Source organism: Bufo gargarizans, chromosome 5, assembly GCF_014858855.1.
Source record: "Bufo gargarizans isolate SCDJY-AF-19 chromosome 5, ASM1485885v1, whole genome shotgun sequence".
Classification (NCBI taxonomy): domain Eukaryota; kingdom Metazoa; phylum Chordata; class Amphibia; order Anura; family Bufonidae; genus Bufo; species Bufo gargarizans.
In genome coordinates this window covers 203,464,031-203,487,186 of record NC_058084.1, presented here as the reverse complement: position 1 = coordinate 203,487,186, position 23,156 = coordinate 203,464,031, and the positions used below count along the sequence as shown (strand labels likewise).

At 46.0% G+C, this 23,156-nt stretch overlaps 1 long non-coding RNA gene across 1 annotated transcript; it reads right to left on the bottom strand.

Annotated features, from left to right (window-relative positions):
• Positions 1-1,076: 1,076 nt before the first annotated feature.
• On the bottom strand, positions 1,077-11,234 carry LOC122938061. The gene is made up of 2 exons (XR_006389969.1): positions 10,790-11,234; positions 1,077-3,590 (listed from the first exon to the last, which is right to left on the bottom strand). It is a non-coding gene; the product is annotated as an uncharacterized LOC122938061 (long non-coding RNA).
• Between the last annotated feature and the right edge of the window lie 11,922 nt (positions 11,235-23,156).

Here is a 23,156-nt window from a genome sequence, read left to right as displayed (position 1 = left end):
TCAGTGTGGAGTGTATTTATCACACTGCGCCGTGACAACAGGATAAGTAATGTTTCTACACAGTGACTGCACCAGCAGAATAGTGAGTGCAGCTCTGGAGTATAATACAGGATGTAACTCGGGATCAGTACAGGATAAGTAATGTATGTACACAGTGACTGCACCAACAGAATAGTGAGTGCAGCTCTGGAGTATAATACAGGATGTAACTCAGGATCAGTACAGGATAAGTAATGTATGTACACAGTGACTCCACCAGCAGAATAGTGAGTGCAGCTCTGGAGTATAATACAGGATGTAACTCGGGATCAGTACAGGATAAGTAATGTATGTACACAGTGACTGCACCAGCAGAATAGTGAGTGCAGCTCTGGTGTATAATACAGGATGTAACTCAGTATCAGTACAGTATAAGTAATGTATGTACACAGTGACTGCACCAGCAGAATAGTGAGTGCAGCTCTGGAGTATAATACAGGATGTAACTCTGGATCAGTACAGGATAAGTAATGTATGTACACAGTGACTGCACCAACAGAATAGTGAGTGCAGCTCTGAAGTATAATACAGGATGCAATTCAGGATCAGTACAGGATAAGTAATGTATGTACACAGTGACTGCACCAGCAGAATAGTGAGTGCAGCTCTGGAGTATAATACAGGATGTAACTCAGGATCAGTACATGATAAGTAATGTATGTACACAGTGACTGCACCAGCAGAACAGTGAGTGCAGCTCTGGAGTATAATACAGGATGTAACTCAGGATCAGTACAGGATAAGTAATGTATGTACACAGTGACTGCACCAGCAGAATAGTGAGTGCAGCTCTGGAGTATAATACAGGATGTAACTCGGGATCAGTACACAATAAACAATGTCATGTAGTTATCTTTTTATGTAGACTGTAGAATGGTGACCTCTGCCGGTTATGAGCGCTGTGCATTATAGTAGGTTATTTCTGAGTCACATTACATAGATTAACCACAATGTGTCCTGTCTGTATACTGTACCTTGACAATTCCATTCCTAATGCCGACCTGTTACATTGTTACGATCACAGCACTCCTAAGAGCTTCCACTTCTTCTGGTCTTTTATTAATATATTTTATTGCATTACACTTTATACATAATTTATATTAAAAGAAAAAAATATCCACATATCTAGAAACTACAACACAGGAATCAGAAGACGGAGGCATGTTACCGGACTTTGGGCCCGTCCTGGCCACAATAAATTACAGGGAGCAATGCAGAGTGTTAATGAGGTCAGGTAATGAACGGCTCGGGGTAACAAGGGGGGGGTCTATTAAAGGGGTTATCCAACTTTAATATTTTTTAACTGATCCCTTTAGAGTGTTTGGTCCCGTGGTGGGGATCATACTTACCTGGTCCTGGTGACTTCTGGCTCCATTACAGCCGCCGCAGGACCTTGGATCCTATTGACGGGGCCGCAAATACCCACTGCAGCCTATCACTGGGTCACGTGCTGGTACTGGGTCACCACTGCAGCCAGTGATTGGTGGCAGCGGTCACGTGCGGCCCTGTCAACACGCTGTTGATTCCCAGAGACCCGACCTGCAGGGGTGACCGTGGAATCGGAACCCAGAGGGAAGGAAGGGGGGTCTGGATACTATGAAGGGGTCTCTTAAAAACGTTTAAAGTTGGATAACCCCTTTAATGATGCAGCATGGTGTCACAGACATAAAGAGAAGAATCAAAAATGAAGATACAATTCCAGTAGTGGACGACGCACATACACCACCAGATGTCTTATCCTGTGTGCTCATGACTGACATCTCTAGTGGAGTGGCTGCTTCAGACATGACAATTCCCCGGCCTGACTTCAGTAATGTGGCTCCTGTGTCACCGTGAAGACCACAGGGTCCCACCCCTACAGATCAGCCTCAGTTTGTAGAGCCATACACAATAAAGATACCACATGGACCAGCCAAAGTCTTATCGTTTGATGCTTAGGAACAGCTGACAACTCATGATCTCACGTGTCTCTGCCAGAAAATGATGCTCCATCTCGTGCCCGAATCTTCCCAATATTTGGGATCTTACAGCTTCTTCCATAAACATTTGATGTATCTTGGTTGAACAAGCCAGTTTTGGTGGGACTGAACAAGCTTCTACTGAGTATGTTAGGTCCTCCTGACTGATGGCAGAGGTTGGGGGAAAGAAGGGTCGGGAAAGTTGGGTTTCAACTGCCCAATTCTTTAATTCTTGGGAAGATAAGCACCAGAGATGTGGGGGATCGGGAGAGATCGCGGTCAGCTCAACAGCTATCTCCTGTGTATGGCCCGGCTTTATCAAACAGCAGACGTTTCTTGTGCTACAAGTGGCTGTGGATTGGAGGAACCATCAAATGAATGCCCAATAGGATGCATCATGGATAAGGACAATCGCAACACCTCAGTTAGCACATGTCATGGTCTGAATAGAGAAGTGTCCCCTGATGACATGAGGCATGGAGACCACCACAATGTTGCTTGCACCACTGCTACAGGATTTTGGGATCTATACTGTGATACTTGCACTTTGGTTAGCTTCTATTGGGGAGAAGGAGGATCACAGGGTGAGAATTTGATTGAAATAAAGCGACATTTCATCATTTACTAAGATGAATCAAACATCGGTCATGGACAGGAAGAGAAAAAACACACAACTGAAAGGACAAAACCAATCATCTACGAGGCCTAAATCTGCAGTCATCCTCACATCAGTTCACTACTGGTCCTGGTGGAAGCTCCAAGCCTGGAATAGGGGCAGGCACAAAAAGCAGACAGGATCAGTATTAATCTCCCATCATGCATCACCTCCAACTACCATTGCCCAAATCTTTCCCAGCCTGGGCGGAGCTTAAATGTCTTATGATTGTGCACCTGACAAGGAGATATCCTAAGTAGGTGGGGCCTGACACCTACTTGTAGTCATGGGACAGTCTTTGTCATAGATCGAATGGGCATGAGTTGTTGCAATGTCGAAACTATACTGTTACACTGACTAAAAGGGGGGATGAATGTTCATTAGTGACTGGGGATCTCCTTTAATTAAGCCTTCACAGTACCGTATCAATAATCTGATCATCATATTTCATTCCATTAACCCCACCATGGCTGAAGGGGATCATTATAACTGACAAAAATTAGGCTTAAATGATAAAATTGTCAACCTTTGGCCAAGACCTCAACCACGAGACCAAGAAGAAATAACGGAAGTCCACAAGACAAGAAGAAAATCACCAGAAATATACAATTCGACACCTAAAAAGTTGACTTCTTCTGGTTATCGTATCTTCATCTTGCAAAGGAAGGTCTGAAGGATCATGAGAGGGTTCCCGAGAGGTGATGGAAGGTCCTTGGTGGAAAAAGAAGACAGTTTTGGAAGTTGACCTGCAGTTTTTAGGGATATTGTTCCATGGAGCGTGATACACAGGAACATTCGATCAGAATGACTCCGCCGCCCGCTGTACAGTGGGAAGAGGACAGGATCAGTGTCCACGAAAAGAGAAGTAAATGGCCATAATGATGGTGAAGACGATGATGATCCCCAGGACGGCCAGTAAGACCCGATTCTGGATGACCCTACGGAAAGAAAAAAATATACAAAAAGACAAAGCTGGTTAGTTCTAAGCTCAAATTCAGAAACATTTATAAAAAACAAACAAATAATAAAACAGCGGCTGCTCCTGGGATAAAAAGCGACACGTTGACAATCTTCTCTCCTTCTACGAGATGTCTCGACTCAAATGTCCCTTTCTCCACAATGGCCAATTAATTTACCGATGTTAAGGATTCCTGTTGTGTGTTTCTGGTGGAGAACGGGCGCCGCGCACCGAGGCACAAGCAATAACTGACATGAAAAATATATATTAAAGGCATTTGAAGCAAATCACAAGGGTGAGACCTGACGGCGCATTGACTTCCGTGTGACAGACAGTGGGAAGTATGTTCACTACATGTAAACTACCGGCGCCATGTATCGGCTGATCAGAGGAGGATGCGGACGCCAGTGGGGAGCGCCGGCAGATAAAACGCGACCTTCAGATGAAATCTCCTCCCCCGATGCGGCTTATCGGTCAGTCTGTAACGGCTCATAGAGAAGAGTCTCCGTCGTAAAAGACGACAACGCAAAATCAAATAATTGGCGCCTGGAGTAGAGGTTACATTTTACACAGGCCCCAGAAATCACGTCCTGAACACCAGAAGCCCCCCACACAGGACAACCGGCTGCCGACGTCAACAACTAGACCACCGCAGCTTTCAACTGCTGATGATTTATAAGATCTCTGCTGGCAATCACTGAATGGTAACATTCTTGTATGTCTTGACCTAGTTGGGCTCACACAGCTGATGACTTGTTGCAATGTGTCAGCATAGGCAGATGTTTGACAACAAGCTTAAAGGGGCTGTCCCGCCGTTTATATTGATGACCTATTGTCAATATATCAGATCAATATCAGATTGGTGGGGGTCCGATCAGCTGTTTGACGAGGAGGCGGTGCTCCATGTGAGTGCGCTCCCTGTTCATTACTCTGCACTTCGTCTGTGTAGTGTAATGACGAGAACTACACCGCCGCTGCACAGGAGGCGAAGTGCAGTGCAATGAACAGCTGATCGGTGGCGGACCCGGGTGTCAGATCACCGCCAACCAGATACCGACACCCTATTCTGAGGATAGCTTATCAATTTAAATGGCAGGACAAGACAACACCAAGTGACAGGATCCAGTGGTGTTACATAGGGCTGCAGGTGACATCTGCTACATTATCTGTACTCAGAGAGTTATCACTGTGTGTTATCTGGTTTTACATAGGACTGCAGGTGACATCTACTACATTATCAGTACTCAGAGAGTTATCACTGTGTTATCTGTGGTGTTACATAGGACTGCAGGTGACATCTGCTACATTATCTGTACTCAGAGAGTTAGCACTGTGTGTTATCTGGTTTTACATAGGACTGCAGGTGACATCTACTACATTATCTGTACTCAGAGTTATCTCTGTGTTATCTGTGGTGTTACATAGGACTGCAGGTGACAACTACTACATTATCTGTACTTAGAGAGCTATCACTGTGTTATCTGTGGTGTTACATAGGACTGCAGGTGACAACTACTACATTATCTGTACTTAGAGAGCTATCACTGTGTTATCTGTGGTGTTACATAGGACTGCAGGTGACATCTACTACTTTATTTGCAGCTTTTGGGCCTATTTTGCGCAGTATAATTTTGGGGTGCTGCCCCCCACACACATTCCCTTGCTGACAGGTCCTACGCCATCACATTTGTGGCCTGTGCTGGGGGAGGAGATCTCGCTCTCGCCTCATTTATCACTTAGATGCGTCTTCTTTCCCGCCGCACGTAGAGCAGCCGTGCGCCTTCTGCAGCCAGGACAGCTGATAGATTGGCGCAGCATCGGACTATTTAACATACATGGGGACCATGCGCTGAGGATTAATGACACGTGAGGGTCCATCACATACCCTGTGCAGTGACAAATGAGGCGGAGTTCTCTAAAATCAGCTTTACTGACACATTGTGACACCCGGCACGCAGTGAAGTGTGCGACATTAGGAGCAATGTAAAGAGACAGAGCTGGAAATGGTAAAGGAGACCGGGCCGACACCTCTTACCTGCACTGATACATTGGATGTGCCTTCCTTTCTTCTATTTACTGACAGCAAACAGAGATTTTGAAATCGGTGTCTGTTATATGACAATATTCATGCTGTTTCCTAGTTGCTTCATTTTCTGAGAAAGTTGCCTGACAACCAAACAGCCAGTATGGCAATGCCAAATCTCCCCAGGAGTTGTCACTCAGTTTCCCTAAAGTCCTGACCGACTAATTTACTCAGTTCTGTTCTGACACGTCCCCAGTGTCTCTACAGATGCAGACTGACGTTCAGCCACCAGGAAAGCTGGGTGACCATCACTGCTGGTTTACCACGGACGTTAAACCCCAACCACGGATGTTACACCCCCACCACGGACATTATGCCCACACCACGGACGTTACGCCGCCACCACGGAGCCATTGCAAATGACAGTCGGTCACCCCTAGTAGTGAAACGATACTAACAGCTCAGTGATATGTGCAGGACACCCTGCCGCCTCATGTGTTCCTCTCATGGCAGGACAATGCTCGCCCGCACACCGTAAGGGTTTCCCAGGAATGTCTCCTCCAGATTACAGCACTTCATTGGCCGCCTGGTCACCAGATTTATCTCCAGTCAAGCATTTATGGGACCAGTGGGGACACTTTTTAAATTATTTGTCAGTGTATTTCGGCATGTTATGGCGGTATTAGTTAGACATTGTAAAAAAAATTCGTCATTATTCGGGCACTGTATAGCGGTATTATTTATTCATTGGACGGCAGTTTGATTTAGGCATTGTGTAATGGTATTATTTAGGCCCTGTATGGAGGCATTATTTATGGTATTTAAGGTATTATTTAAGTACTGTATGGTAGTATTTTCTAAAAGGGTTGTGTACCGCACAGGTATTGATGACCTATTCTCAGGAAAGATCAATATCAGATCGGCGAGAGTGCACCCCCACCGATGAGCTGTTTAAAGGGGTGGCAGTTGTGCAAGCGCTACCTACTCTTCAAAATTGCCTGCGCATCGTCTCCTTTGCAGCGGCGGTGCAGTGTAATTACAGTTCACTTGAATGGGACGAGCAGTTGTAATTACCGCCTCTACACAGGAAACGGCTGATCGGCAGGAGCTGGAACCCCACTGATCTGATATTGGTGGCCCATCCTGAGGACAGGTCATCAACATTAGCCCCCTACACAACCCCTTTAGGCATTTTATTGAGGTATTATTTGGGCACTGCATGGCAGTTTTAGTTAGGCTTTGGATAAAGCTATTACTGTATAGAAGTATTATTCGTACATTTTTAGAGGTACTATTTCGGCACTGTATAGCAGCTTTATTTAGGGATTACTTTGGCACTGTATGGCAGAATTATTTAGTAATTTTATAGAGGTATCATTTAATATATAGAGGTATTATTTTGACATTGTTCGGCAGTTTTATTTATGTGGAAAATCTTCAGCAGGGTTATGTGGGCAATATGTGATAGTATTACTTGGCAGTATTGTGTGGGAAATATATGGCTGTGTTATAGGCGTATTACATGGTAGCATTATTTGCATACTGTATGATGGTATTATTGGGACACTAAATGGCGGTACTAGGTAGGGTTGTTTCGGGTATTGAACTTTCGATACCCAATCGATACTTTTAGCCTGGTATCGATACAATACTGGGATTTGTCTTATCGATACTAGGCTGTGCGCCATGTTCCCTCAGCAGCACGGGGAGAAGGAAGCAGTCTCTCTCTCTCTCCCCCCTGTGCTGCCTCCAATGAGAGCGCAGAGGGGCGGAGGGGCTGTGGCCACTGTGCCACCAATGAGAACTAACGTTTTATACATTACAAATGCAGGTGGCGGCAGAAACACATTGCCAGCACCCTGCCTCTGACAGGGCGCTGCGATCCGCGGCAATTAACGCGGCCTGCGTTTGTATATGAAACGTTAATTATCATTGGTGGCACAGTGCGCCCTTCCCCCGTCCCCAGTATTAAAAACATTGGTGGCGCAGTGTGCCCTCCACAGTATTGAAATCATTGGTGGCAGTGGCCACAGAGTCCCCTCACCTCCTCTCATTAGTGGCAGTGGCAGCTTCTGATTGGAGCCCCAGCAGTGTAATCCCGGGGCTCCGATCGGTTACCATGGCAGCCAGGACGCTACTGAAGCCCTGGCTGCCATGGTAATCTCCCTGCTGCTGTGTGCACTATGCACAGAGCAGCAGGGAGAGTGTGACGTCCTATACATCCTATAGAGATCTATTAGAGTTAATAGGACAAGGGATTAAAAGATCCCAGGTTCTAGCCCCTAAGGGGGGAAATAGTTATTAAATAAAAAGTAAAAAAAAAAAAAAAAGTTTAATAAAAGCACCAAAATATTAAGTATAAATCACCCCCTTTCCCAATTGTACACATAAAATACATAAACAATAAAAAAAATGAAATATTACATATCGCCACTCCCAAAAAGTCTAAACTTTTAAAATATAAAAAAATATCTCCTATGCGGTGAACACCGTAAAAAAAAGAAAAGAAAAGAAAAACTGCACAATTCGACATTTTTTCTTTTTATAGTCACCTTGTCTCCCCAAAAAATAGGATAGGACTGTTCGATTATGGGCCGGACGTTCCATAAAATGTGAAATACACGCGGCTTTTTTTGGCGGTTTACTTTTTTCGTGTGGTATCGAATGTTATTAAGTATCGCAATACTTTTTTATGGTATCAAAACCGAATCAAAATTTGGTATCGAAACAACCCTAGTACTGGGTTATACATAGCAATGTGGCTACAATGGCGGTCACGCCGGTTATCACCCTGCAGGCGCCTCACTGAGTGTGAATAGGTCTCTGAGCTTTTAGGATTTGCCAGTTCCGCGCAGTTTTTCTGTGTTCGCAATGAACGTTACATTTCACAAAAATTTAGGAAAATCAAAGCTCGGCAGTGAAATATTCTTAAGAGGCCGAATCCCCAATTTCTGTCGCTTCCAATCGGGGCTCCTCCGGCTCCGGCACAGCAGGTCTGACTTTTAGGATGAGGGCCTCAAGGCATTTCCAGCATACACTTATAAACTTTGCTCCTTTTCTCAAGTTGCTGTTTCGCCTTCGTTCTCGCCGATCTGGCACGGTCATCTGGCTGCTTCCTGGTGATGGGAGCTCTGATCGCTCCGCACCCTGAGAACAGGTGCAGCTGAGGCGCCGGACCACAGCCAAGCAAATCCGAATCAAAGTTGCGTTTGTAGGAATTTGTAAATGAGTTTCCCGGCTGTGGCTGATGAAGGTGGAAGAATAATCTTCTAAACCGGGATTAGGAAGAAAGTGCTCGTCTGGAGGAGTCCGGCCCCCATTACCCTGGAGCGTTCCTCCTCACAAGGAGCAGGCCGGTTAGGAAAGGGTGGATAATGTACTTAAAGGAAAGCTCCACTTATATTAAGGAGATTTAGTTTTCAAGCAGTGCCCCATGGGAAAACAAGTATGCAAATTAGCTCATGTCGGCCAAACCAGAAACTCCTCCTCTAAAAAAAAGGAGAGACCCCTGTGAAGACAGTTTCGGGGTTCTTGCACCTCGTCAGTGCTGTGCCGGGTCCTGGATGACATGTAGCAGCGTATGCGCCATGTGACTACAGGCCGAAGCTCATCGAGCTGATTTTGCTCACCGCCCCGCACTTCACAGATATGAATACATAAGCCCTGGCATGTCCGTAGAAAGAGCACAATACAATGGGCCAGAACCACAGTTCATACGAGTGCAGAATTTATGAATACATGTGCAGTGTAGTAAAATATATCTTTAGCTAACTGGAAACCATCAGCAAGTAGGTTGTCTGATGCTGATGGATCTTATTCTAACTTTATTTTACTGCGTGCACTAAGAAGAACAGGTCCATCAGCAGTAACTGAGTGTGGAAGACGTTTACTGTTAAAGGGGACCTCTCACCTCCTCTGTCTGTTTTAGTAAATCATTGACAAGAAATGACAATTCTGGAGCATCTATTCTTATGACCCAATGTTGTGCTGCTCTTCTCTTATTCCTGCAGATAAAAATTACAGATAAAGGTACAGATAGGACTTACCAGTTTGGGGTGTGTCCCTGCGCAGTCTCACATTTTTCAATCAATGCTGCTAGTGGTAACACCCCTCTGTACCTTTATCCATAAACTTCTAGCAGGAATAAGAGAAGAACAGCACAACAAAGAGTCTTAAGAAACAATTTTCCATTACATGGGGAATGCAAGTAGCTTCTAAAACAGCTATGCCAGGAGAGGCGAGAGGTCCTCCTTAAAATTTAAGACTAGTCCCGGGGTCTCCATGGCTACAGTATGTCTGCGTCAAAGAAAGCTGAGTGACAACCAGTCGATATCAGCACCCACAGGGGCAGTCACCCATCTTTCCCCAATCCTGCGCCTTACAAGGCTCCACTACACTTTCATGAGCTGAAACATCGTCACAGTGTAACGTCCACCACCCGGGGTCACCTCTAAGTAGGACACGATCGCCCTGATTGCACAATATTTTCTGAATGCGGAGCTGCTTACAGGTCTTACCGGTGATTTATCTCTTTAGGGTGTAACTCGCGCGCCATGTAGACTTGTGCCCAATTGCATCTAAGCTTAAAAACTTTGCAAATCATTTTGATTGAAGTTTGTTTCCCGTTTTGTGTATACATCTCCTAGGCAGACCTTTGTGTCCCCATGGTTACAGACTACAAAGTAGTCTGCTTCTATGGGGACCAACCTGCAGAAATACTACAATTCTGCAACAGCTCGTCAGTGCAGCGGAGACCTCCCCTGCGGCGCAGCGCCCCACACATCGCAACTGAACGGGCAAATCCTGGACTAGACCAGAGGGACGGACACATCGCGGTCACAGAGCGACGCCGACTCCAGCTGTGCACCAGCACGCATCTGCAAGATGCAACAGTTTACAATGCAGCGAACAGGACAACTGAAAAATAAGAAGCTTTTATCTACACTGATACATTGTAACAATCCTGCAGGAGCAAGACTTAGGGTTTTCAGATTGTAAGTGTAAACAGAACGTTCTCATTCACCGACAGCAAGCAGAAATCTTGAAAGCAACAAGGAAAGTTTCTGAACTTTGCCTTCCACACGGAAACAGAGAAGCTCCTGATAGTTTATATTTTGCATCTGCTGAAATGACAATTAATATACTATGATTTTTACCGACTCCTTCGGCCTCCTCCCCCATCCTCACAGCTGCAGGGACGTTACAAGGACTCGAGGTTGGGGCCCCGGCGCTCGCCACTCTCCTTTGGACAGAGCAGATTGTGCATTGTGGCTGCAGACGGCCCATTAAATAAACATTATTTTGGTGATTTCTCCCTTTCTAGTGCGGAGACGCGCTCTGGGGCAGAACAATGGTGGGCATTGATTGTACCCATCTGTACGGGAGCCAACAGCCCTGTCACTGGCAGACACCGCCTGTGGGTGTTCACATGAGAGCGACAGAACTGGACGGACACGCCAGGATAGGACACCTCGGAGGACGCTCCACTCGCACCCGTCAGGGCCGGATCGGCGCTGCACAGACGCCTTCTGCATGCAGAGCGTGTTGACAGGGTAAATAATTTAAGAAAGAATATACATTTGAAAGAAGACGCCCATCGGAACAGCCAGGACTGCAGCGCCTCGGGGCAAAGACTTGTTCATTTGCATGCTGAATGTTATTAACGTTGTATCCTGCGGCTTTAAAGAACGTACGTTTCAATTAAAGGGATGGTGGGGAAGAACGGCGGAGCGCGTGCCGCTTTGTCTCCGGCCTTAACCCTTGCATGGTTTCGTGACCCCTTCCTTTCTTCTTTCACCTCCGGTAGTAGATAGGGAGCCTAAAAAAAAAAAAACACCGCAGGGAAAGAGAGCAGGGATGAGCGGCTGCCGCTGCATTATAACCCCCATCATGCTCAGAATAGGACTAGATGTCATGAGAACTCCGGGAGGGTGAGGGCACACTACTGTGTGATGGTACCATGATACGGAGGAGGAGGAGAGGGTTTCAAAGGAGAATTCCCCACAGAGTATGAATATTTCAGTGAACCTCCACATGTAGAGGCTCGGCCCATGCAGCGCACAGGAAGCTACAAGATCTGCAGCAGAACGTGCAACGCATGGCGCTGGGGAGAGGAAGACGTGGGTGCGGGATAGAGTTCTAACTCACACAGCACTTCACCTTTAAATAATAACAAACACAAACTTTTTACATGAAAAAAAAAATTCGTCAAAATAAATAAATAAATAACAAATGTTTCTAGAAAAGCAGGGTGACTGATAACCAAATGGCTGCAGTGACAGCTACGATATGGCAGCTCTGTACTCAAAAGAGTAAGGTGTCTGCCGTTAACATTAAGGCCACGACCATCTGGACATAGCTCACAGCAGGGAGCAATAGACTGCATTTACTTGTCTTAGTGCACAGTCCAACGCTGCAACAGTCTGCATATGACCACCTGTGGCAGCAAATGAGCGTACAATGCTGGGGTAAAACTGTGCAGCCGCTGGATGCCACAAATGGGCATTGCTTGAGTGCACATTGGGCAGTACCTTTACAGTCATCCTCTCCCCTGAAATGGCTGATAACAGGGGACAATAGACTGTATTCTCCTGTCCTACAGTCATCCTCTCCCCTGAAATGGCTGATAACAGGGAGCAATAGACTGTATTCTCCTGTCCTACAGTCATCCTCTCCCCTGAAATGGCTGATAACAGGGAGCAATAGACTGTATTCTCCTGTCCTACAGTCATCCTCTCCCCTGAAATGGCTGATAACAGGGGGCAATAGACTGTATTCTCCTGTCCTACAGTCATCCTCTCCCCTGAAATGGCTGATAACAGGGGGCAATAGATTGTATTCTCCTGTCCTACAGTCATCCTCTCCCCTGAAATGGCTGATAACAGGGGGCAATAGACTGTATTCTCCTGTCCTACAGTCATCCTCTCCTCTGAAATGGCTGATAACAGGGGGCAATAGACTGTATTCTCCTGTCCTACAGTCATCCTCTCCCCTGAAATGGCTGATAACAGGGGGCAATAGACTGTATTCTCCTGTCCTACAGTCATCCTCTCCCCTGAAATGGCTGATAACAGGGGGCAATAGACTGTATTCTCCTGTCCTACAGTCATCCTCTCCTCTGAAATGGCTGATAACAGGGGGCAATAGACTGTATTCTCCTGTCCTACAGTCATCCTCCCCCTGAAATGGCTGATAACAGGGGGCAATAGACTGTATTCTCCTGTCCTACAGTCATCCTCTCCCCTGAAATGGCTGATAACAGGGGGCAATAGACTGTATTCTCCTGTCCTACAGTCATCCTCTCCCCTGAAATGGCTGATAACAGGGAGCAATAGACTGTATTCTCCTGTCCTACAGTCATCCTCTCCCCTGAAATGGCTGATAACAGGGAGCAATAGACTGTATTCTCCTGGCCTACAGTCATCCTCTCCCCTGAAATGGCTGATAACAGAGGGCAATAGACTGTATTCTCCTGTCCTACAGTCATCCTCTCCTCTGAAATGGCTGATAACAGGGGGCAATAGACTGTATTCTCCTGTCCTACAGTCATCCTCTCCCCTGAAATGGCTGATAACAGGGGGCAATAGACTGTATTCTCCTGTCCTACAGTCATCCTCTCCCCTGAAATGGCTGATAACAGGGGCAATAGACTGTATTCTCCTGTCCTACAGTCATCCTCTCCCCTGAAATGGCTGATAACAGGGGGCAATAGACTGTATTCTCCTGTCCTACAGTCATCCTCTCCCCTGAAATGGCTGATAACAGGGGGCAATAGACTGTATTCTCCTGTCCTACAGTCATCCTCTCCCCTGAAATGGCTGATAACAGGGAGCAATAGACTGTATTCTCCTGTCCTACAGTCATCCTCTCCCCTGAAATGGCTGATAACAGGGGGCAATAGACTGTATTCTCCTGTCCTACAGTCATCCTCTCCCTGAAATGGCTGATAACAGGGGGCAATAGACTGTATTCTCCTGTCCTACAGTCATCCCTCCCCTGAAATGGCTGATAACAGGGGGCAATAGACTGTATTCTCCTGTCCTACAGTCATCCTCTCCCTGAAATGGCTGATAACAGGGGCAATAGACTGTATTCTCCTGTCCTACAGTCATCCTCTCCCCTGAAATGGCTGATAACAGGGAGCAATAGACTGTATTCTCCTGTCCTACAGTCATCCTCTCCCCTGAAATGGCTGATAACAGGGGGCAATAGACTGTATTCTCCTGTCCTACAGTCATCCTCTCCCCTGAAATGGCTGATAACAGGGGGCAATAGACTGTATTATCCTGTCCTACAGTCATCCTCTCCCCTGAAATGGCTGATAACAGGGGGCAATAGACTGTATTCTCCTGTCCTACAGTCATCCTCTCCCCTGAAATGGCTGATAACAGGGGGCAATAGATTGTATTCTCCTGTCCTACAGTCATCCTCTCCCCTGAAATGGCTGATAACAGGGGGCAATAGACTGTATTCTCCTGTCCTACAGTCATCCTCTCCCCTGAAATGGCTGATAACAGGGGGCAATAGACTGTATTCTCCTGTCCTACAGTCATCCTCCCCCCTGAAATGGCTGATAACAGGGGGCAATAGACTGTATTCTCCTGTCCTACAGTCATCCTCTCCCCTGAAATGGCTGATAACAGGGGCAATAGACTGTATTCTCCTGTCCTACAGTCATCCTCTCCCCTGAAATGGCTGATAACAGGGGGCAATAGACTGTATTCTCCTGTCCTACAGTCATCCTCTCCCCTGAAATGGCTGATAACAGGGGGCAATAGACTGTATTCTCCTGTCCTACAGTCATCCTCTCCCCTGAAATGGCTGATAACAGGGGCAATAGACTGTATTCTCCTGTCCTACAGTCATCCTCTCCCCTGAAATGGCTGATAACAGGGGGCAATAGACTGTATTCTCCTGTCCTACAGTCATCCTCTCCCCTGAAATGGCTGATAACAGGGGGCAATAGACTGTATTCTCCTGTCCTACAGTCATCCTCTCCCCTGAAATGGCTGATAACAGGGGGCAATAGACTGTATTCTCCTGTCCTACAGTCATCCTCTCCCCTGAAATGGCTGATAACAGGAGCAATAGACTGTATTCTCCTGTCCTACAGTCATCCTCTCCCCTGAAATGGCTGATAACAGGGGGCAATAGACTGTATTCTCCTGTCCTACAGTCATCCTCTCCCCTGAAATGGCTGATAACAGGGGCAATAGATTGTATTCTCCTGTCCTACAGTCATCCTCCCCCCTGAAATGGCTGATAACAGGGGCAATAGACTGTATTCTCCTGTCCTACAGTCATCCTCTCCCCTGAAATGGCTGATAACAGGGGGCAATAGACTGTATTCTCCTGTCCTACAGTCATCCTCTCCCCTGAAATGGCTGATAACAGGGAGCAATAGACTGTATTCTCCTGTCCTACAGTCATCCTCTCCTCTGAAATGGCTGATAACAGGGGGCAATAGACTGTATTCTCCTGTCCTACAGTCATCCTCTCCCCTGAAATGGCTGATAACAGGGGCAATAGATTGTATTCTCCTGTCCTACAGTCATCCTCCCCCTGAAATGGCTGATAACAGGGGCAATAGACTGTATTCTCCTGTCCTACAGTCATCCTCTCCTCTGAAATGGCTGATAACAGGAGGCAATAGACTGTATTCTCCTGTCCTACAGTCATCCTCTCCCCTGAAATGGCTGATAACAGGGAACAATAGACTGTATTCTCCTGTCCTACAGTCATCCTCTCCCCTGAAATGGCTGATAACAGGGGGCAATAGACTGTATTCTCCTGTCCTACAGTCATCCTCTCCCCTGAAATGGCTGATAACAGGGAACAATAGACTGTATTCTCCTGTCCTACAGTCGTCCTCTCATCTGAAATGGCTGATAACAGGGGGTAGTAGAGTGCATGCTCAGCAATCTACCTTCAATAACGAAGTAAATAACTTTTGGATTTAAAGGGATAGTCTCCGATGGCCCCTTTCTTGTGTTATGTGCAGCTGCATGCAGTCTGTTGTTCCCAGTTATCAGCCATTTCAGACATCAGTTCTTTTGCTACATGTAACCTCCTACAGGGAATTCTGTATTTATACCGCCATTCTGTGCTATAACCCTCAGTCACAAGATGTAGGTGCTGCTCCTGCGGGCGCTCAGACATGTAGAACCTAATTTGTCCCGTCCCTGCTGCTCACTACAGATCTATCCAGGGAGGTAAGTGATGGACGAGGGTGTCAGGACAGAGCATCCGAGGGGTCAAGTGCATCAGTGAGGGGGACGCCTGTAATACATCAGGAGCCAGGAATCACAGAGCCGGCACTTTAATATCTTCCTAAGTCTGATTGATCATCATTGGAGGAGGGGTAGAAAAGTCTGTCAAGAAAGTCAGAGCTAAAGAAAACTCTAGACAGAAGAATCCTCGCCCCAGACGTCGGTCACCCGCAGTGTGGAGGCCCCTGCCCCTGTACCCCCCTCACAGTACTGTTTCTACACTGTAACAATCTGTCCATTTTACCCAAGACAGTATCAGGCTTCACCTACACGCACTTCAGACGTCAGGCGCACACAGTCTTGTGACAATTAAGCCCACATTAGAGAAAAGTCACGAAATGTCAGAAATGATGCATCATGGGAGAGAATGCAAATTTTAAAAGATTTAAATGTTTCCATTTGTATTCATTTAAGGCATAAAAAAAACAATGAAGCAACTAGTATTGATTCAATGTACCCTACTGTTAGGTGTATAGTTACAGGCATAAATGCTGGGGAAAACCTACACCAACCAGGCACAGGGACTGCCACAGATACACCTCATTTATGACGAGCTGCACGCCCTGTCATAAATTAGACAAAACATTCAGCAGTGCAGAGCGGGAAACGAAAACCTGCGTAAAAAGCAGCTCTTAGTAAATGTGTCCCACTGAATGTATGTTACCAAGAACTGGTGGAAACATGGATGGAAGTAACTGCAGAATCTGACTACACAAACTTTGTCAGTAGTCTGTTACCCGGGAGACAAAAATGACTGCATGAGAGCTGTAGACAACAGAGTAATTGTAATCAAGATTAGCAAAATTGCTTTTAGCTAAATTGGTTGCAAAGGTGGAGATAGGTCAACACGGCTAGGACTCCACAGCGGCTAGGACTCCACAGCGGCTAGGACTCCACAGCGGCTAGGACTCCACAGCGGCTAGGACTCCACAGCGGCTAGGACTCCACAGCGGCTAGGACTCTCAGCGGCTAGGACTCCACAGCGGCTAGGACTCCACAGCGGCTAGGACTCCACAGCGGCTAGGACTCCACAGCGGCTAGGACTCCACAGCGGCTAGGACTCCACAGCGGCTAGGACTCCACAGCAGCTAGGACTCCACAGCAGCTAGGACTCCACAGCAGCTAGGACTCCACAGCAGCTAGGACTCCACAGCAGCTAGGACTCCACAGCAGCTAGGACTCCACAGCAGCTAGGACTCCGCAGCAGCTAGGACTCCACAGCAGCTAGGACTCCACAGCAGCTAGGACTCCACAGCAGCTAGGACTCCACAGCAGCTAGGACTCCACAGCAGCTAGGACTCCACAACTGTAATGCGACTGGTAATCGACCAGCCCACACAAGGCTATAATAGTCACAGAAGATGCAAAAAAAAGGTTGTCTATGTGACTGTATCACGGTGCAGCTGTCAAGCCTCCTCAGACTACATTCACACACTGCAGAAGTGTTGGAACACTACAACAATCAAAAAATGTAGTGCACGCAGTCACATCACAGCGCTGCGTTAAATTACTGCAGATGCAGAAGCGCTGTGCGTGGGAATACAGCCTACAGAGTTCTGGGGAGCAGCACTGCGCAGATGGGTCGTTACTTGTTTCTACACAGCCACCTTCCTCCAGTCTGATCTTACTGCTTGTCCTAATGCATCAGACATCAATGGAAGAGACAGACGGGGAGATCTGAGCGCCCCTGACTCCATAACCACAGCTTCCTACAAATAAAAAAAAATTGAGAATTTGCAGCCTGTGAATTAAAGATGCCAAAAGTGTTTAAAAGTCACCGGGCGCCACATTCATTAGCGAGCGACATCTACACGGGTTCACACCAGCATTCTGCCCATCTACCTGACTTGATTGAGCAGAGATGAATAATCATTCCTCACTGTTACATTGTGATGCCGCAGTAACTACTATCCCTGCAATTAGCAGCCGAAACACCGCACCGCCACAATATGTAAGAAACCCTGACTATCCCTGGCACCCAGCAACAGGGCAGGGACTGATAGAGAACACCTCACCAGGACGGGATCATCATCAGTTATAACAAACAACATGACACAACAGTCTTCTAAGTGACACTGTGTTAAAATCACCTCTAAACACTATTTCACACATAAATATCCCGAGTTACATCCTGTATTATACTCCAGAGCTGCACTCACTATTCTGCTGGTGCAGTCACTGTGTACATACATTACTTATCCTGTACTGATCCTGAGTTACATCCTGTATTATACTCCAGAGCTGCGCTCACTATTCTGCTGGTGCAGTCACTGTGTACATACACTACTTATCCTGTACTGATCCTGAGTTACATCCTGTATTATACTCCAGAGCTGCACTCACTATTCTGCGTGTGCAGTCACTGTGTACATACATTACTTATCCTGTACTGATCCTGAGTTACATCCTGTATTATACTCCAGAGCTGCACTCACTATTCTGCTGGTACAGTCACTGTGTACATACATTACTTATCCTGTACTGATCCTGAGTTACATCCTGTATTATACTCCAGAGCTGCACTCACTATTCTGCTGGTGCAGTCACTGTGTACATACATTACTTATCCTGTACTGATCCTGAGTTACATCCTGTATTATACTCCAGAGCTGCACTCACTATTCTGCTGGTGCAGTCACTGTGTACAGACATTACTTATCCTGTACTGATCCTGAGTTACATCCTGTATTATACTCCAGAGCTGCATTCACTATCCTGCTGGTGCTGTCACTGTGTACATACATTACTTATCCTGTACTGATCCTGAGTTACATCCTGTATTATACTTCAGAGCAGCACTCACTATTCTGCTGGTGCAGTCACTGTGTACATACATTACTTATCCTGTACTGATCCTGAGTTACATCCTGTATTATACTCCAGAGCTGCACTCACTATTCTGCTGGTGCAGTCACTATGTACATACATTACTTATCCTGTACTGATCCTGAGTTACATCCTGTATTATACTCCAGAGCTGCACTCACTATTCTGCTGGTGCAGTCACTGTGTACATACATTAGTTATCCTGTACTGATCCTGAGTTACATCCTGTATTATACTCCAGAGCTGCACTCACTATTCTGCTGGTGCAGTCACTGTGTACATACATTACTTATCCTGTACTGATCCTGAGTTACATCCTGTATTATACTCCAGAGCTGCACTCACTATTCTGCTGGTGCAGTCACTGTGTACATACATTAGTTATCCTGTACTGATCCTGAGTTACATCCTGTATTATACTCCAGAGCTGCACTCACTATTCTGCTGGTGCAGTCACTGTGTACATACATTACTTATCCTTTACTGATCCTGAGTTACATCCTGTATTATACTCCAGAGCTGCACTCACTATTCTGCTGGTGCAGTCACTGTGTACACACATTACTTATCCTGTACTGATCCTGAGTTACATCCTGTATTATACTCCAGAGCTGCACTCACTATTCTGCTGGTGCAGTCACTGTGTACATACGTTACCTATCCTGTACTGATCCTGAGTTACATCCTGTATTATACTCCAGAGCTGCACTCACTATTCTGCTGATGCAGTCACTGTGTACATACGTTACCTATCCTGTACTGATCCTGAGTTACATCCTGCATTACACTCCAGAGCTGCACTCACTATTTGGATTGCCAATGAAAACAATCAGCAAGCTAGTATACAGAGATCGCCCAGAAGTTTTTAGCCAAGCCATTAAGATGGTGTTACCTACAAGACTGAATAGAACTTGGTGTAAAGACATCATCTTTTGCATAGACAGCAGCGGTGGAGAGGAAGAGAGAAGGAAGATGGCATGTGCACACTGCGTGCGCCGTCTCCTCATACAGCTGGTTGGCCGAGTGCTGGACTCCAGCCGATCTGATATTGAGGACCTTTCCTGAGTATAGGTCATCAATAGTAAAAACCTGGACAACCCCTTTGAGAGATTTACTAATAAATATGAACAGTTTGGGTTCCAAAAAATAAATAATCTAAAAGGTGCTGGCCATGTTCGGGGCTGATCTCTGCTTCCAGCCAGAGAAGCATACTTACCTTTCTTCCCTGCTAGGTTCCAGCTCTTTGGTCTTCTGCAGCCACTGATGCACTCTGGTCCTGCATGTAGAGATCCGGTTTGATGGGGGTCACATGTGCCACTGTGGCCAATGACCGGCTTCAATGCTGAATCGGGGACACATCACCCCTGAGGCCAGTCATTGGCTGCAGTGGCGCACAAGACCCGTCCATATGGAAGTTTATAGGACAGGTCCCAGAAGAACACTGAAGGGAGCTAAGGACCCCAGAGCTGTAACGGAGCGGCAAGGAGCAGGGACGGCCATCATCAGCACCAAGGCAGAACCTGCTTTCATCACTGAACACTATTGTCTGACACTGATGGCCTCACAGGAGGCTGGAGAGCACCTACTCCCATCATGCACAGGACCGGCAAAAGGTGTCATGGTGGGGGCGCCATTAGCTCCCATGGGCGTTCCCGTCTGATATTCATGGCGAGAACATTGACCAGGCTTCAGTATGTCCAGGACATCGTGGACCCAGTCCTAATGTGCTCCAACAAGATAAAGGTCCCAGGAGAAAGGTGGTAAGTATGATCCATCCGCTGTGCACACACGGCCACTTACAATATGCTGGTTGCTATATGTAATATCCACACCCGAATCGGACAGTATGCAGACTTCTCACCCGCGGGGCAACGATCAACGGGGCAGCGAAAATAAACAAAATGCACAAAAATTTGAAAGAATTGTTTGATTTTTTTTCCTGGAAATTGTTCTCATTCTTGGGCCTCTTTTACATGTCAGTGAGTCATATTCAGTGGTGCTTGAAAGTTTGTGACCCCTCCAGATTTATCTATATTTTTGCATAAATTTACCTAAGACTACATTAGATTTTCACACAAGTCCTAAAAGCAGATAAAGAACCAAATCAAAGAATTGAGACACAAATATTAGATTTGGTCATTTATTTATAGAGGAACATTTTCCAATATCATCTAAAAAAGTATGTGAATTTGTTGTTGATTAGTCCTGCACATCGGCTTGGAGGAATTTCAGCCAATTCCTCCGTACAGAACACCTTCAGCTCTGCTATGTTGCTGGTTTCCTCCATGAACTGCTTTCTTCAGATCCTCCCACGACATTTCTATTGCATTAAGGTCAGGACTGTGACTCGGCCATTCCAGAACTTCATCTCTTTGGTAGAAGGACTTGTGTGCTCAGGGTTGTTGTCTTTCTGCATGAACCACGTTCTCCTGAGATTCAGCTCACGGACAGATGACATTTTCATTTAGAATTTGCTGGTATAATTCAGAATTCATTTTTTCATCAATAATGGCAAGCTGTCCTGGCCAAAATGCAGCAGAGCAGACCCAAACCATGATCCTACCACCACCAGGTGTCACAGATGGGATGAGGTGTTGATGATGCTGGATGCAGGGTTTTTCTTTCTCCAAACATAATGCTTCTTATTTTAACCAAAATGTTCTATTCTGGTCTCATCCACCCACAGAACATTGTGCCAATAGCCTTCTGCCTTGTCCAGGTGATCTTTACAAACCACAGACGAGCATCAATGTTCTTTTTGGAGAGCAGCAGCTTTCTCCTTGCAATCCTGCAATGCACACCATTGTAGTTCAGTGTCCTCCTGATGGTTCACTCATTAACATAAGCTAATATGAGAAAGGCCTTTAGTTGCTTAGAGATTACCTTGGGTTTATATGTGACCTCATGGACTATTTCTTTGGCGTGATCTTTGTTGGTCGAGGGGAGGGTAGATGACTTTGTAACGTTTTCCAGCCTGATGAGCATCACCAATCCTTTTCTGAGATCCTTTGTTCCTACCATGATACATGTCCACAAACTTGTGCTATGATAGATCCCTGTTCTTTACATAAAACACGTCTCCCCCCTCACACCTGATTGTCACCCCATTGATTGAAAACACCCGACTCTTCATTTCATCTCCAGAATATCTGCTGATCCTAAAGGTTCACATACTTTTCCGCTCACAGACATGTGAGAGTGGAGCATTTTCCTCAATAAATAAACTATCAAGTCTAATATTTTGACTCATTTATTATTTTTTTTATCTACATTTAGGACTTTTGTGAAAATCTGATATTTTAATCACCAAATTTTCCTGAAATATAGAAAATTTTGAAGAGTGTTTGTGTGCAGTTCGTGGTCTCCACAGACCGCTCATGTATACATTGACTTTAATGAACACAGATGCATGTCCTACTTTACCCGTGATTATGGATCCCCAGCGCACATTACAGTCTATGGGTCAATGAAACCCAATGACACAACACGGATCATATCTGTGTTTGGTATGTGGGTTTTACGGATCGTTGCAAGAAGATGCTCTGGAAGGCAATTTTTAGCCTAGAAGTGTCCATGAAACACCGAAGGAACATAGACTTAAAATCGTGGATTACGGACAGTTGCAGATAAAACGCAGACCACGCTGTCACGGACAAAGACGAACTGATGACATTAAAGGGATATTCCAGACAGTAAAAGTATCCCCTATCTACAGGACAAAAAACTAAGAATGGGGTCCCATGCAACGTATGGACCAGCATTTTGACCATAGGCCCTGCTGCTCACTGCAGGAACGGAGCGGTGTTGCGCATGCTCAACTATCACTCCATTAAAACACAGGATCCAAAATTCTTATAAAGGTCCCACCATGACACCCAATTATCTAACAGCCGTTCCCTATCCAGCGGTGACCCCTTTAATGTTCAGATGAGCCAAACCTGCCCGATAACCGATGACCTCAGACTGAACGTCTTTGACTCTGCCGAAGGGGAAAAAATGAAGCTAAAATCTGTGCGGTAACCAGGACATAGCGCCAACGCGAGCCGTCACGCCGCCGTCTAGTGAGCGCTGAGCCGCACAAGGCAAACAATCTGAGCAGTGAAGGCCATTTGCGACAAGCCACTAAAGAAGCAGGCTCTGAGACAGATAAAAATAATGAGAGTCTTTCTGTCAAGAAGGATTTAGGAAATATCACTAGCATTATTAAAATTTAATTTTTTCACCGCGCATTTCGACTCCCCTTTTCCCAGTGATAATGAGGGAGCGCGAACACCTTCACATTACCCGCTCCTTGTTTCATACAATAAATTCAACCTTCCAGTCTGGAGACATTTCAGCAGAGAGCTTTGACTGCTAAGGGCTAATTTTCCCTTTTTCTTTTCATTCTTAGGATTTTTTTTCTGCTGTTACTTTGTTTTTTTCCCTACAT